Raw genomic sequence first — 10848 nt, forward strand, 5'->3', positions numbered from 1 at the left:
ACCAACAAAAAAAACATATTTGAAGAGTGTATTCACTAGAGACACACTGTGGCTCAGAGGAGAGCTTTGGACAGACCCGTGGCAGAAAGGAAGCTGGGGCAGCCTGGCTGCTAGGTGTTATAGTAGGAGAGCAGCCTGTAGTGGCTGTCCTGCACACAGCAGCAGGCAGCTGTGCTGGAGCAGGGCATGTTGGCAGCACATAATAAAACTGCAAATAACCCCCCAGGACAGGGGCATCACTCATCCTCGGCTTAATGGCAGGCAGCAAGCACAATAATGTACTTCCCAAGCTCACACTTCAAAGTTTTCTCCTACAGCCCGAGATTAAGAATATACAGTTTGATTGGGTCCTTTGCTTAAGAATTACAGTTATTTTGAGGAAATAATTACTCTAAAAATATTCGGGGCAGTGAGGAAAATTATTTGAAATCATTAATATTTTCAAGATGCTAAATATTCAGTTCCAAATCATTCGAAGCTATGGAACTAAAAGTATTTTTCTCATTTTTTCATACTTTCAAAAATAAGTGTTTTTGCATAGTTCCTATTCTCGTGACTTCTACAAATTAATCGGTAGAGCATAAGCAGAAATGTAAATGTAATAACCCACAGACTACTTCCTCATACGAGGACTATTGCAAAGTTCATGGTATTCTGTGAACACTCAGGTAGCTCAGGAGTAATCAGACTGATCAGGAATCCATCAACAATGGAAGGACTTCCCAGAAATTTATAAGGGATCAGTTCTGCCAAAAAATAGTTTCTTGGTCAGACTGCAACCACTTTGTAACCAGCCGTACAGAAAATTCAAAAGTAAAGATCTGGAATAAGCTTATAAGAGTTTGCACAATTGGCTGGAATATGGCATCCTTTGAGGAAGTATAAATTGAAACAACACTTTTAGAAGAAAAATTCAAATAATTTTTTAAAAAATACGGTGCTGAAGCAAACAAAATCGATAACGTAGAAAGACTTTGACTGCGGGAATAGCTGTCTTTTGTCACATAAAGAAGATAGAACTTTCAGAAGCCTTCACTAACGACTGTATAAAGTTCATAAACAGTTACCAAGAACCCAAGGTCACAGTACATCAGCTCCCACTACCTTTATTTAGTACATCTGCTCCCAAGCAAAAAGTTTCCTGTTTACAGTGCTGTTATTTACTCTACAAGATTCTTTAGAGAGTTACAAAAAAGAAGAGGACAGAGTAGTACTTCATGACCATCCAGGGCAAAAACATGACACAAGTGCACGAACACAAGCATTTTCAGTGGCAGAAATGAAGTTGATATTCAGGGCTGGTCTCCATGGAGTATTAGTCCACATGTAAGTAAAATGAGAACTTACAGTACAAAAACTAAGGTTACCGCATACAAGGAGATTTTGTGAAGATTACACCACTCCTATCTTTTGCACACTCAGCTCCCTTGTTAAAGAAGCTCTTTATTATACACACTTATTCTACTCTTACCAATAGGACTGTCTTCCTGCTTTTGGCAACCAAGCACCAGGTTGGTTGCTAAAATGTAAAAAAGAATATTTGTATCATATTTTATCTGAGTTATCACAGAATGTTAATTTATAGCTCTAATATAAAAGCTGCATTGCTTTTAAAATTCAACAATTTTTATTTCATTTTCCCTTTCTTCCAATAGAGCTGCGTGGTATATAGGTCATTTTAGTCCCTGTGCTAGTTCTCAGTCATTCTGGTCCCTGTTTTCCTTTTACCTTCTGCAATAAGTGTTATTCCAATACTCTCAATGATGTCTATTATACCTATACTTTTCATTTCTCTTCCATGTACAACATCTGAAGAAACTGTGAGGCTGTATCTCTCACAAACATGTCAGCGTGTTTGTTAGTTATCAGAGACCTCATAAACAAACCATGTCAGCACCTGATTTGCTGGTTTAAAAGTATAATTAGGCCTTTCCAGCCAGAAATAGCATTACTTTTGTGCTGCAAAGAAACACTGTTCTTTGATGAGTTATTTCAAATACGCCACAGAAATGAATAAAGAAGATCTAACTAAAAAGGCCACTGTTACACAATAATACTCAATGTTAGCATCCATTATCCCATCTGACTAAGGGTTTGAAGAGCTTCACATATACTAATTGGTAAGTGTTAGTTTAGCCCTTCATTATCAACAGTCAAACTCCATGGCATTAGTACACTTTTAAGTATGTTTACAAAAAAGTGCTTCTTGAATGTCACTGGTTACTAGTGAACTTTCAGTAAACAGAATACTCCTCCTTCAGATTTTAACACGACCATTCCTGGATGCCTGTGTTGATTGTTTAAATACTTCCATTTGCAGAAATGAAGTAGGATCATTCAAGAATACTTCCTATAACCCTTTATTCCAATTTTGTATTATCTAAATTATCTTTAATTGCCTCAAAGTTATACATGGAATTTCATTTAAACATGAAAATTTAGTGGCAGGAAGGAGAATCTGAAGTAGTTAGTGACCAAAGGTGATTTTTCAAAGTCCAAATCACTATCTGAATTACATTCCGACAGCAAACCTGAAATACATTCAATTATGAATGACCGATGTATACCTACTTGCCTTCTGATAAGGACTGATAAGTATGTATTCTATACATAGTCTAATACTTATGTAATACATCCTTTGATCTATGTATAATCTCATAAAGCTTTTTATAAACAGGAAAAAAACATTTTGGGGGGCAGTGTTGTTCTAAGACATTTTACAGAATCTCTTCATGCAGAAATTCTGTTCCAGTTTTCTTCCATCACTTTTCTGAGCACAGTGCATGTTTCTTTATTACGATCTCTCAGAGTGTCACCAAAACACTCAATAAAATTAGGCAATGACTCAGGGAACAACAGTGCATTTCACAACAAACATTATTCATCAGTCATCCTTCCAATTACTCCTTGTTTTTGAAAATAGATCTCTTTCCTGTTACACATATTCATTGGCCATTATATTAAGTCACATACTGGGTCTAGACGTTTCCTATGTCATGTAACAGAAAACCAGATAAGCAACAAGGTTTGCAGCTCTGCTAAGAATTTTATCTGAGATTCTCTCAATTCCCCTTCTCCTCACTTCTCCCTTCTGTAGCATATATAGTCCATACATAATCTTTAGCTCTCCTTCCCCAGAACCTGACATGCCACACAAAGCTGGTTAGATCACTTACCACTATGTACTGTAGTGTCTTAGGCTGGAAAATGCATTACAAATAGGATGGAATCTGTCAAGTGGCAAATTCATTCAAGCCCTGCTCCCATGCCAGCATCCTTTTCCTGCCCCACAACATTGCTTTAAATCTTTATCAATGAAAAGATGAAAGGAACATGCACTACTGAGGCACTAAGGAGGAACAGATTACCCATGCAGCCAGATTGTGCCATAGCATTCTTGGTCTGAGGCAAAGTAATGCCAAATTAGAAACAAACACTGTGACTGACTTGTTCTATTTTCTTTAACATGCTGACTAACAAAGATGGGCTACTATTTTTTTTTTTTGGTAATGTTTCCACTCCGCAATGCAAAGCAAACAAAATAAACTGCCCTTCCCAAATACAATTAAAAAAAAGTTTAATCAGTCATATGCATTCCTTGTGTTGTAATCAAAAGGGAGAAACTAACTGACACAAACTCAGCAGTTGCTTGTACCAAAATACCTAGCAACCCTGGAGAGTTTTCCTATGCTTGTTAGTTAATTTTTAACATTCGTATCTGGATGTAAACCTTTATTCTCATACTGTCACAAAAAAAGAAAATATCTAAAGCTGGAAGGGCACTGTGTAATCATATAAAAGCAGTAGTACTGTCACTACTGCCCGTAAGTGTAACTTTCCAGCCAAGTATGTTCATGATCATGTACATACAGACTGACATTCTGTACCATTCCCTGTGATCATGCAAAGAGAGATGTGTCCCACTGAAGCTGTTCAGGACCTCTGAAAATCACATCTTTACTCCTTATCTTTCTATCCCCCCCCTAAGAGACTAAAACATTTATAAACGATGGTTGGTGTTGGCTCTTTTAACTTGATCTGGGTTCACTTGCAACTTTGAGGAAAAAGCACATGAGAAATTCTGAACTATAAATACAAATTCTGAGCTGGTATTACACTCTTCTTGAAATAATACTTGAGATACTTGAGAATATAGAAATGAACTTAAATTCTGCTGATAACCCTATGAGTAGGGACTGCAATAAGAATTAAATCACAAACAAATGAAACTGAAGCCCGTCTGCACAAACATGAATACTACAGTTTCCATAGCCCTGGAGGGATTACAAGTAGATGTGTTTATGCTTTATCCTCTCATACTGCGTGAAGACACTATTTTCTGTGTAAATTACCTATTTGAATAAATCGATAAGACAGAAATGCAAATCTAATGCAATTAGATGCGGAGATGCAAACTACTAATTTCTCAGTTCTATTTTCTTACCCTGATGGGTGCTGTTTTTATACTAAAAAATGAGAATGACAAGCTATAGCTGAGAATATAAAGGAGAAAGAAAATGAATCACTGGGTATAATCCTGAATTTTGTTAGCTTATTATTTCACCAGCCTAGTCAGATTTCAGAATTTTATGAGCTTTAAAAAAACCATTACAACAAGGTAAAGCAACATATCCAAACTTTCCCCAAACACTCACCTTTTACTATAAGCAGTTCTATACTTGGAGATTTTCCCCAAATCATTTTCACAAAGAAAATCTGACACAGCGATACCGGGTATTGTGTCCCACAGAAGGCTATAACTTTGCCTCAGACAGTTCTACAGATAAATAAACAACTGAAATCTCAGTACCCTCAATATGAAATTCAATTGAAATGTAAATGTACCGGGGATTCTGTGATCTGATGCCCCAAAATGAGAAGAAAATGCAAGACAGAAAACAGAAGACATTAGCTATATGTTTGGAATACGATTCAACATAATCTTAAACTGCTTTAGCATTAATTTTCAAATGTAATCAAGGTTTAAAACGCACCAAAGTTGTTTTCCACTCCACTTAACTGTATTAACTTCACATTTCATATATTACTTTATTACGTTACATTTCAAAATTGTCTCTCTGCCTGACTGTCCATTCTAACTCCCGGATCCCTCTAACTTTGTTATCCTTTTAATCACAGGGATTTATTCCTCTGATTTTTATTAATTTACAACCTTATCTAACATTGCACACATCCCACTGAGTCCTGAACAAACAAGAGTTTTACCGATTAACTGTAGTTTGTCTTAAATTACCCTCTGAGAGATTTTTAAGACAGTGCGCTTTGCATGTAGCCATGATTGGTATTTGAGTTACAGTATCAAGTTTAATTTCAAGAGAAAACCTCTCTGTATACAGAAGCCTAGGCTTCAGGTCCAGGCAGTGCACACCAAGGCTAACTCTGTACTGTCCACTAATTGATATAAGAGTAGCAGTAGCTATTAACAGCTGGTTTATATCCAGTCTCCAAAGCTCCACCATACAGTGTGGTTTGTATGAACCACACTTAGGGAAGAGGAATTGTCTGAAGCCAAATAAAAATATACAGAATAAAGTCAATGCATATAAAAGTAACAAAACTTTTTTTATTTGTAATGTTTTTTATTAATAAAATACAAAAAAGGGCAACAAAACATAAAACTAGCAGGGTGGGCAGGTATGGTCTAGAGGGCTTCACTGGACTAGGCTTAATCTTGTCCCCTGAAGCAAAGAGCTCCACTACATATAGTTCAAAGGTGTCTAAAGCCAGTCTGATTCAAATTTTTACACCCCCTTGCAGAGCACCTGACATCAGGTGTGCACGCAGAGCTTCTAGTGCAGTTCTCAGCTTCCAGAGCAGTTTCTTGCTATCTGAATCTATTTCACTTGTATTCCGTACAATCCCAAGCCAATACGTGGCAAGTGGGGATATACCTCAAAAAATGCTAATACTCCAAACAGTAGCATGGATTTCACACTGTCCCTGTAGTCTCAACTATCACGCTGTCATTTAGGTAGCATTTTAACATCTTGCATACAATCAAAAAAGTATTTTTTCAAAACAGTCAAAAGTGTGCAACCCAAAGCAAAACTCAAGAACACAAAAAATGCAATACATCTGTTCTAGTTTCCAGCTACATGCAGCTCAGGGCAGTTTCTTTGTATATATTAACAGTCCACATATTTCCCTCCATGAACCAGTTACAACATCCTTTTAATACACACCGATCTTCCTAGAATAAAGTACTAAAACAAGTAAGCTGTAGTCATAATTACACATTTGATTATGATTATAGCTGGTTCTGTATTCATCCATCAACTCACAGGACAGGTGTTAAGCAGAATTCAGGCTTACTCATGCACATCAGTTTGTCATTCCCAGCCTACCCTATACCCATTGCTTTATTTCACAGAATCACAGAACCACAGAATGGCTGGAGTTGGAAGAGACCTCAAGGATCATGAAGCTCCATCCCCCCTGCCACATGCAGGACCACCAAACTCCCCATTTAATACTAGACCAGGCTGCCCAGGGCCCCATCCAACCTGGCCTTGAACGCCTCTAGGGACGGGGAATCCACAACATCTCTGGGTAGCTTTTCTAGCACCTCAACACTCTCATAGTAAAGAAATTATTTAGGATTAGATATTAAAAAACGAACAAGTTTACTTAAAGAAAGCAAGAAATTTTCATACATGTTACCTGATAGAACTACCACTGAGGAAATCTTACTCTGTTTTTACTAAAAAATAATAATAATAAAAACCAACATTAGAAAACATTTGCTATCATTCATTCTGGTCCTACTTCCTTTCTCACAATACCTACTTAAATAGACTTCTACATATTACTTGATTTCTACAGGTTTTCTCCAATCCAGAGCATCTAATGTGACAGTTCATCACTTGCCTTCCCTGCCTCAGCTGTGCGCTTTGCACCCATGGCAGCTCTATCAGCATCTGGTATTAATTTATATTCTCTAAGTATTCTTCATCTACATTCAGTAGCTACTGATATGACTTCTAGAAAAATCTTCAGCATCAGCAATCTGACCTAATACTGCACCATTACAGTGATGCAGCCCTAATTTAGACCAATCAGCACCAAATCCATAGATTCCAACGAGTGAGACAAGGTCAGCCTGGTTTTGCCGTGTAATTACATAGCTAAATAAGACTAGTCAAAGTGGAATATCTCATAAATCAGGATGATTTGCAGAAAGCTCGAAACCTACATCTCAAGAAAACTTTACTGACAAGCAAACAGACTGAAACCCATCCCGCCCCTCCAGACACTTCCCCCCTTCCTGTTTTGAAATAATTTCAAAGTTCAGCATATATATAGTTTATGTTTTTCAATCTATTCTGCACAAATTCTATTTGTGCAGAAATTCATAATCGTCTCAAGTGATACCTCTATACCAGGCAATGGTCAAACCTACTAAACTTCTACACTGAGGAAGCCAGAACCATTCTCTATCTGCTGTTAAAAGATCTATCTACAGGTCAAGATTTACCATGAAATAATCATGCATATGGAATTTCTTTTAGTGATCAAATAACAATAATATGAAAACCTGTATACTGTTTTCAAATATATATCCAAATAGGCCACTGTTTAAAAGATTAGCACTGACAGTATCTCATTTTCTTTTTAAAATATACAAATTCCAATAGAATGATAAATCTGCATCAATTAACCTTGCTCCAAATTTTTATGTATAACCAAATCAATGAAACTAATATTTCAAAAAATAAAAGCATTAGTATTATTCTTCAGCATGCGGCATAATTACATTTTAGAATATTTTTTGTTTGAAGCTATCTAGTACAGATGCCAAATTCCATTTTCTTCTGACTTTATTAATTTTTCATAAACTAGAATTCTGACTATAATGACTTGCAACAGTTCCACAGAAATTTTAGACAAGCATTAACTGTCACTGCTGGTGTTTATCTAACTAAGATGTCACCAGTTATACAATGGTATTCTAACATGATTTTTGAAACATTATAGATTTGTTTTACACTTTGAAAAGGAACATCTATGCAGAACTGACAGGGGGATAATTATTTCATTTTTAGGTATTTAGAAAATCATTTAAACATTTTAGTTAATAACGTTGAGAAGATGTTTATTTGAAAAAACCTACTTAAGTCAATGGCCAAATTCAAATCTAAGCATATGTAATTTGTTTTAAAATGAATTAATCTATATATTGATAAACAGCCAAGTTCCACCAAAATTAAACTCTATAGATATGGTGCAATGAACTTTCACCCAAGCATTTCCAACTGCTGGACAATCATATAATTCAGCTTCACAAATTCCAAATGCTTTTACTGAAAAGTATTTCTAAGTTATTATGCAACAGTCATTTAAATTCAAAGGAAGAGGCTAGAAAGATTAAATGAATCCCAGGTGTTTTTACACTCCAGAAACGCATGCTTTAATACACAGACAAAGAGAATTAGCATTAGCAAACATACTAAAACCCTCTCTTCTCTTGGGTTCTTATTTAAGTGCATGTTTATATATATAGTACTATGGTATTTCTTTATTTCTTAATTAAAAACAGCATTATACTTCTAATTTTAAAACAAACTGATGAAAGGAATCTTGTTACAAAAATCTGCCTCCTCAAGGATGACTGCTAGCTTCCAAATCCACAGCATGCTAAAAAACCCTTTAGTGTGAGTGTACGTACACAAAGTCAAAAGCACAAGCTCTTCTCCCTGCTTACATTTTAACTGATAGGAAAAAATATCCAAGCCACCTTAGAATGACATGTATGAACTATTCAAGAGACTGGACATCTACAATAGTGCTTACTGAGTTAAGACTATTTATACAGTGAAAACAACTGCTCAAATGGTGTTAGCGGAAGAAAAGCGACTATGAAGAAGAGCTGAACGAATATAGAGATAATTGCATTAACCACTAAGATTATTAAGGAACAGGCCCATCTCTGCTATGAGGAAAGCTCTGACAGCTCAACCTGGAGAAGAGAACGCTCAGGTGAATCTCGTCAACATATACAACTATCTGAAAAGAGATGGGAAAGAAGATAAAGCAAGGCTCACTTGAGCAGTACCCAGAGACAAGATGGTAATGGGCACAACTGGAAACACATGAGGTTCTGTCCACAAGCCAGAGATTACTTTTTTATGATCAGGGCGACTAAGAACCAGTGCTTGGAGAGGTTGTGCAGTCTCCATCCTTGGAGGTGCTCAAAAGCTGTCTGGACATGGGCCTGGGCAGCTTGCTTTAGGTGACCTAGCTTGAGCAGGGGGTATTGGACCAGATACCTCAAAACTCAGCCACTCTGTGATACTGTCCATGGATGCATATATCCTTACAATATCTTCTATTTAGACACGTAGGATGGCACTTGCAACTAGCTGCTGAAAAACACCTACAACTCCCTGACTATTCAGGAAAAATAATACGTAATTACTTACCTAAGTAAAAGGAATATGAAATCACTATTAAATGTTTGTAAATTGTGTACTATGCATATAATTAGTGGAAAAGAACCAGTACAAGTCCTTTTTTTTCCTCCAATGACAATTGAAAATTTTGGAATAGTATACTGTTTGCTGGTTATGACTATATACTTAAATTCTCTCCTGCGGTCACTCCTGTCCTCTGAAAAAACATTCTCTATATTGCTAAGTCATTCCTGTAACATCTTTTCACCCAACTTCACACACTGAAACTATCCAAAAGAAGCCTCTCACCACCCACAAACCCTAAAATATATGTTCTGACACTTGCAAGTACAAATTCTTACTGAGTCTCAAGTTATCTGCATTGAAGGACTGATCTGTCGTAGTAATTTGAGTGCAACAAAACTCTACATTTCATGAAGGAGTGGAAGAGAATGCTCAGCAATTCCGCATTTAAAAAAGAAAGGAAAGAAAAGAAAAAATGGAAGATCAGCAGTAGCTCTAAAAGGAACAAAATGGCACTTCACTTTCAGACTGCCAGAGCCTGAAATAAAGGTTGGGTATCAAGCATAAAATAAACACTGATATAAAAGGAAATAAGCAAGCAGAAATCACATTGTAACACCATCACAGAAACAGAACGCAACAACTTACAGTAAGAAAGTGCCATAGTGCTCCTAATAAAGAAATCAGTCTGAAAATCTGTCTGTTTGTCAATCACAGATGAGCATGCAAGGATGGATAACAGACACATGCTTAACACAGCACAATTATGTTTCACTATGGGATTGATTTAAAATAGGAATGATACATAAATAAATGAAAAATCTGTCCCAGTTTATACAGAGATCTTGTGATGAAATGAATCACATGGTGCTTCTTACAAATTTCTTCATTAAGACCTTCCTAACAACTTGATAAATAGTTTTTGGTAGACATATGCGGAAATGGAAATGATAACTTCATTAATATTTCTTTCTCATAAGGATAAAAAGCACCTTTAATAGTATCCTTTTATTTACTTGAAGGAGACTCTTTGGAGGTAAGACAAATTTTTAAAATTACCTATTGATTACAGTAAGTTCATACTGAAAAGTGGAATTCTTTGAAATAGTACAAATAACAGTTGTTTTGCTTTCTGTGAAATGTCATGTTAGGACATTATTGCAGACCTGGAGAAGGGTTAAAGGCATGCCTGAGAGCCAGGCCCTTGTATACCCACAGTCAGCAGATATGAGGGAGTCTTACTGGCCTCTGAATTACAACCACAGCTTTCAAATGGCACTTTGTGAACATCTTACTGTTAATCCCCGTTTATGGTACCACACAGCATGAATATCCATGTGCTTGGAGTGTTCTAATTTACTACAGGATGGGCATTTTTAAGTCAGAAAAATAGTCTTTGGAGGGCTTCTCAGGA

Source organism: Meleagris gallopavo, chromosome 16 (genome assembly GCF_000146605.3).
Source record: "Meleagris gallopavo isolate NT-WF06-2002-E0010 breed Aviagen turkey brand Nicholas breeding stock chromosome 16, Turkey_5.1, whole genome shotgun sequence".
Lineage (NCBI taxonomy): Eukaryota > Metazoa > Chordata > Aves > Galliformes > Phasianidae > Meleagris > Meleagris gallopavo.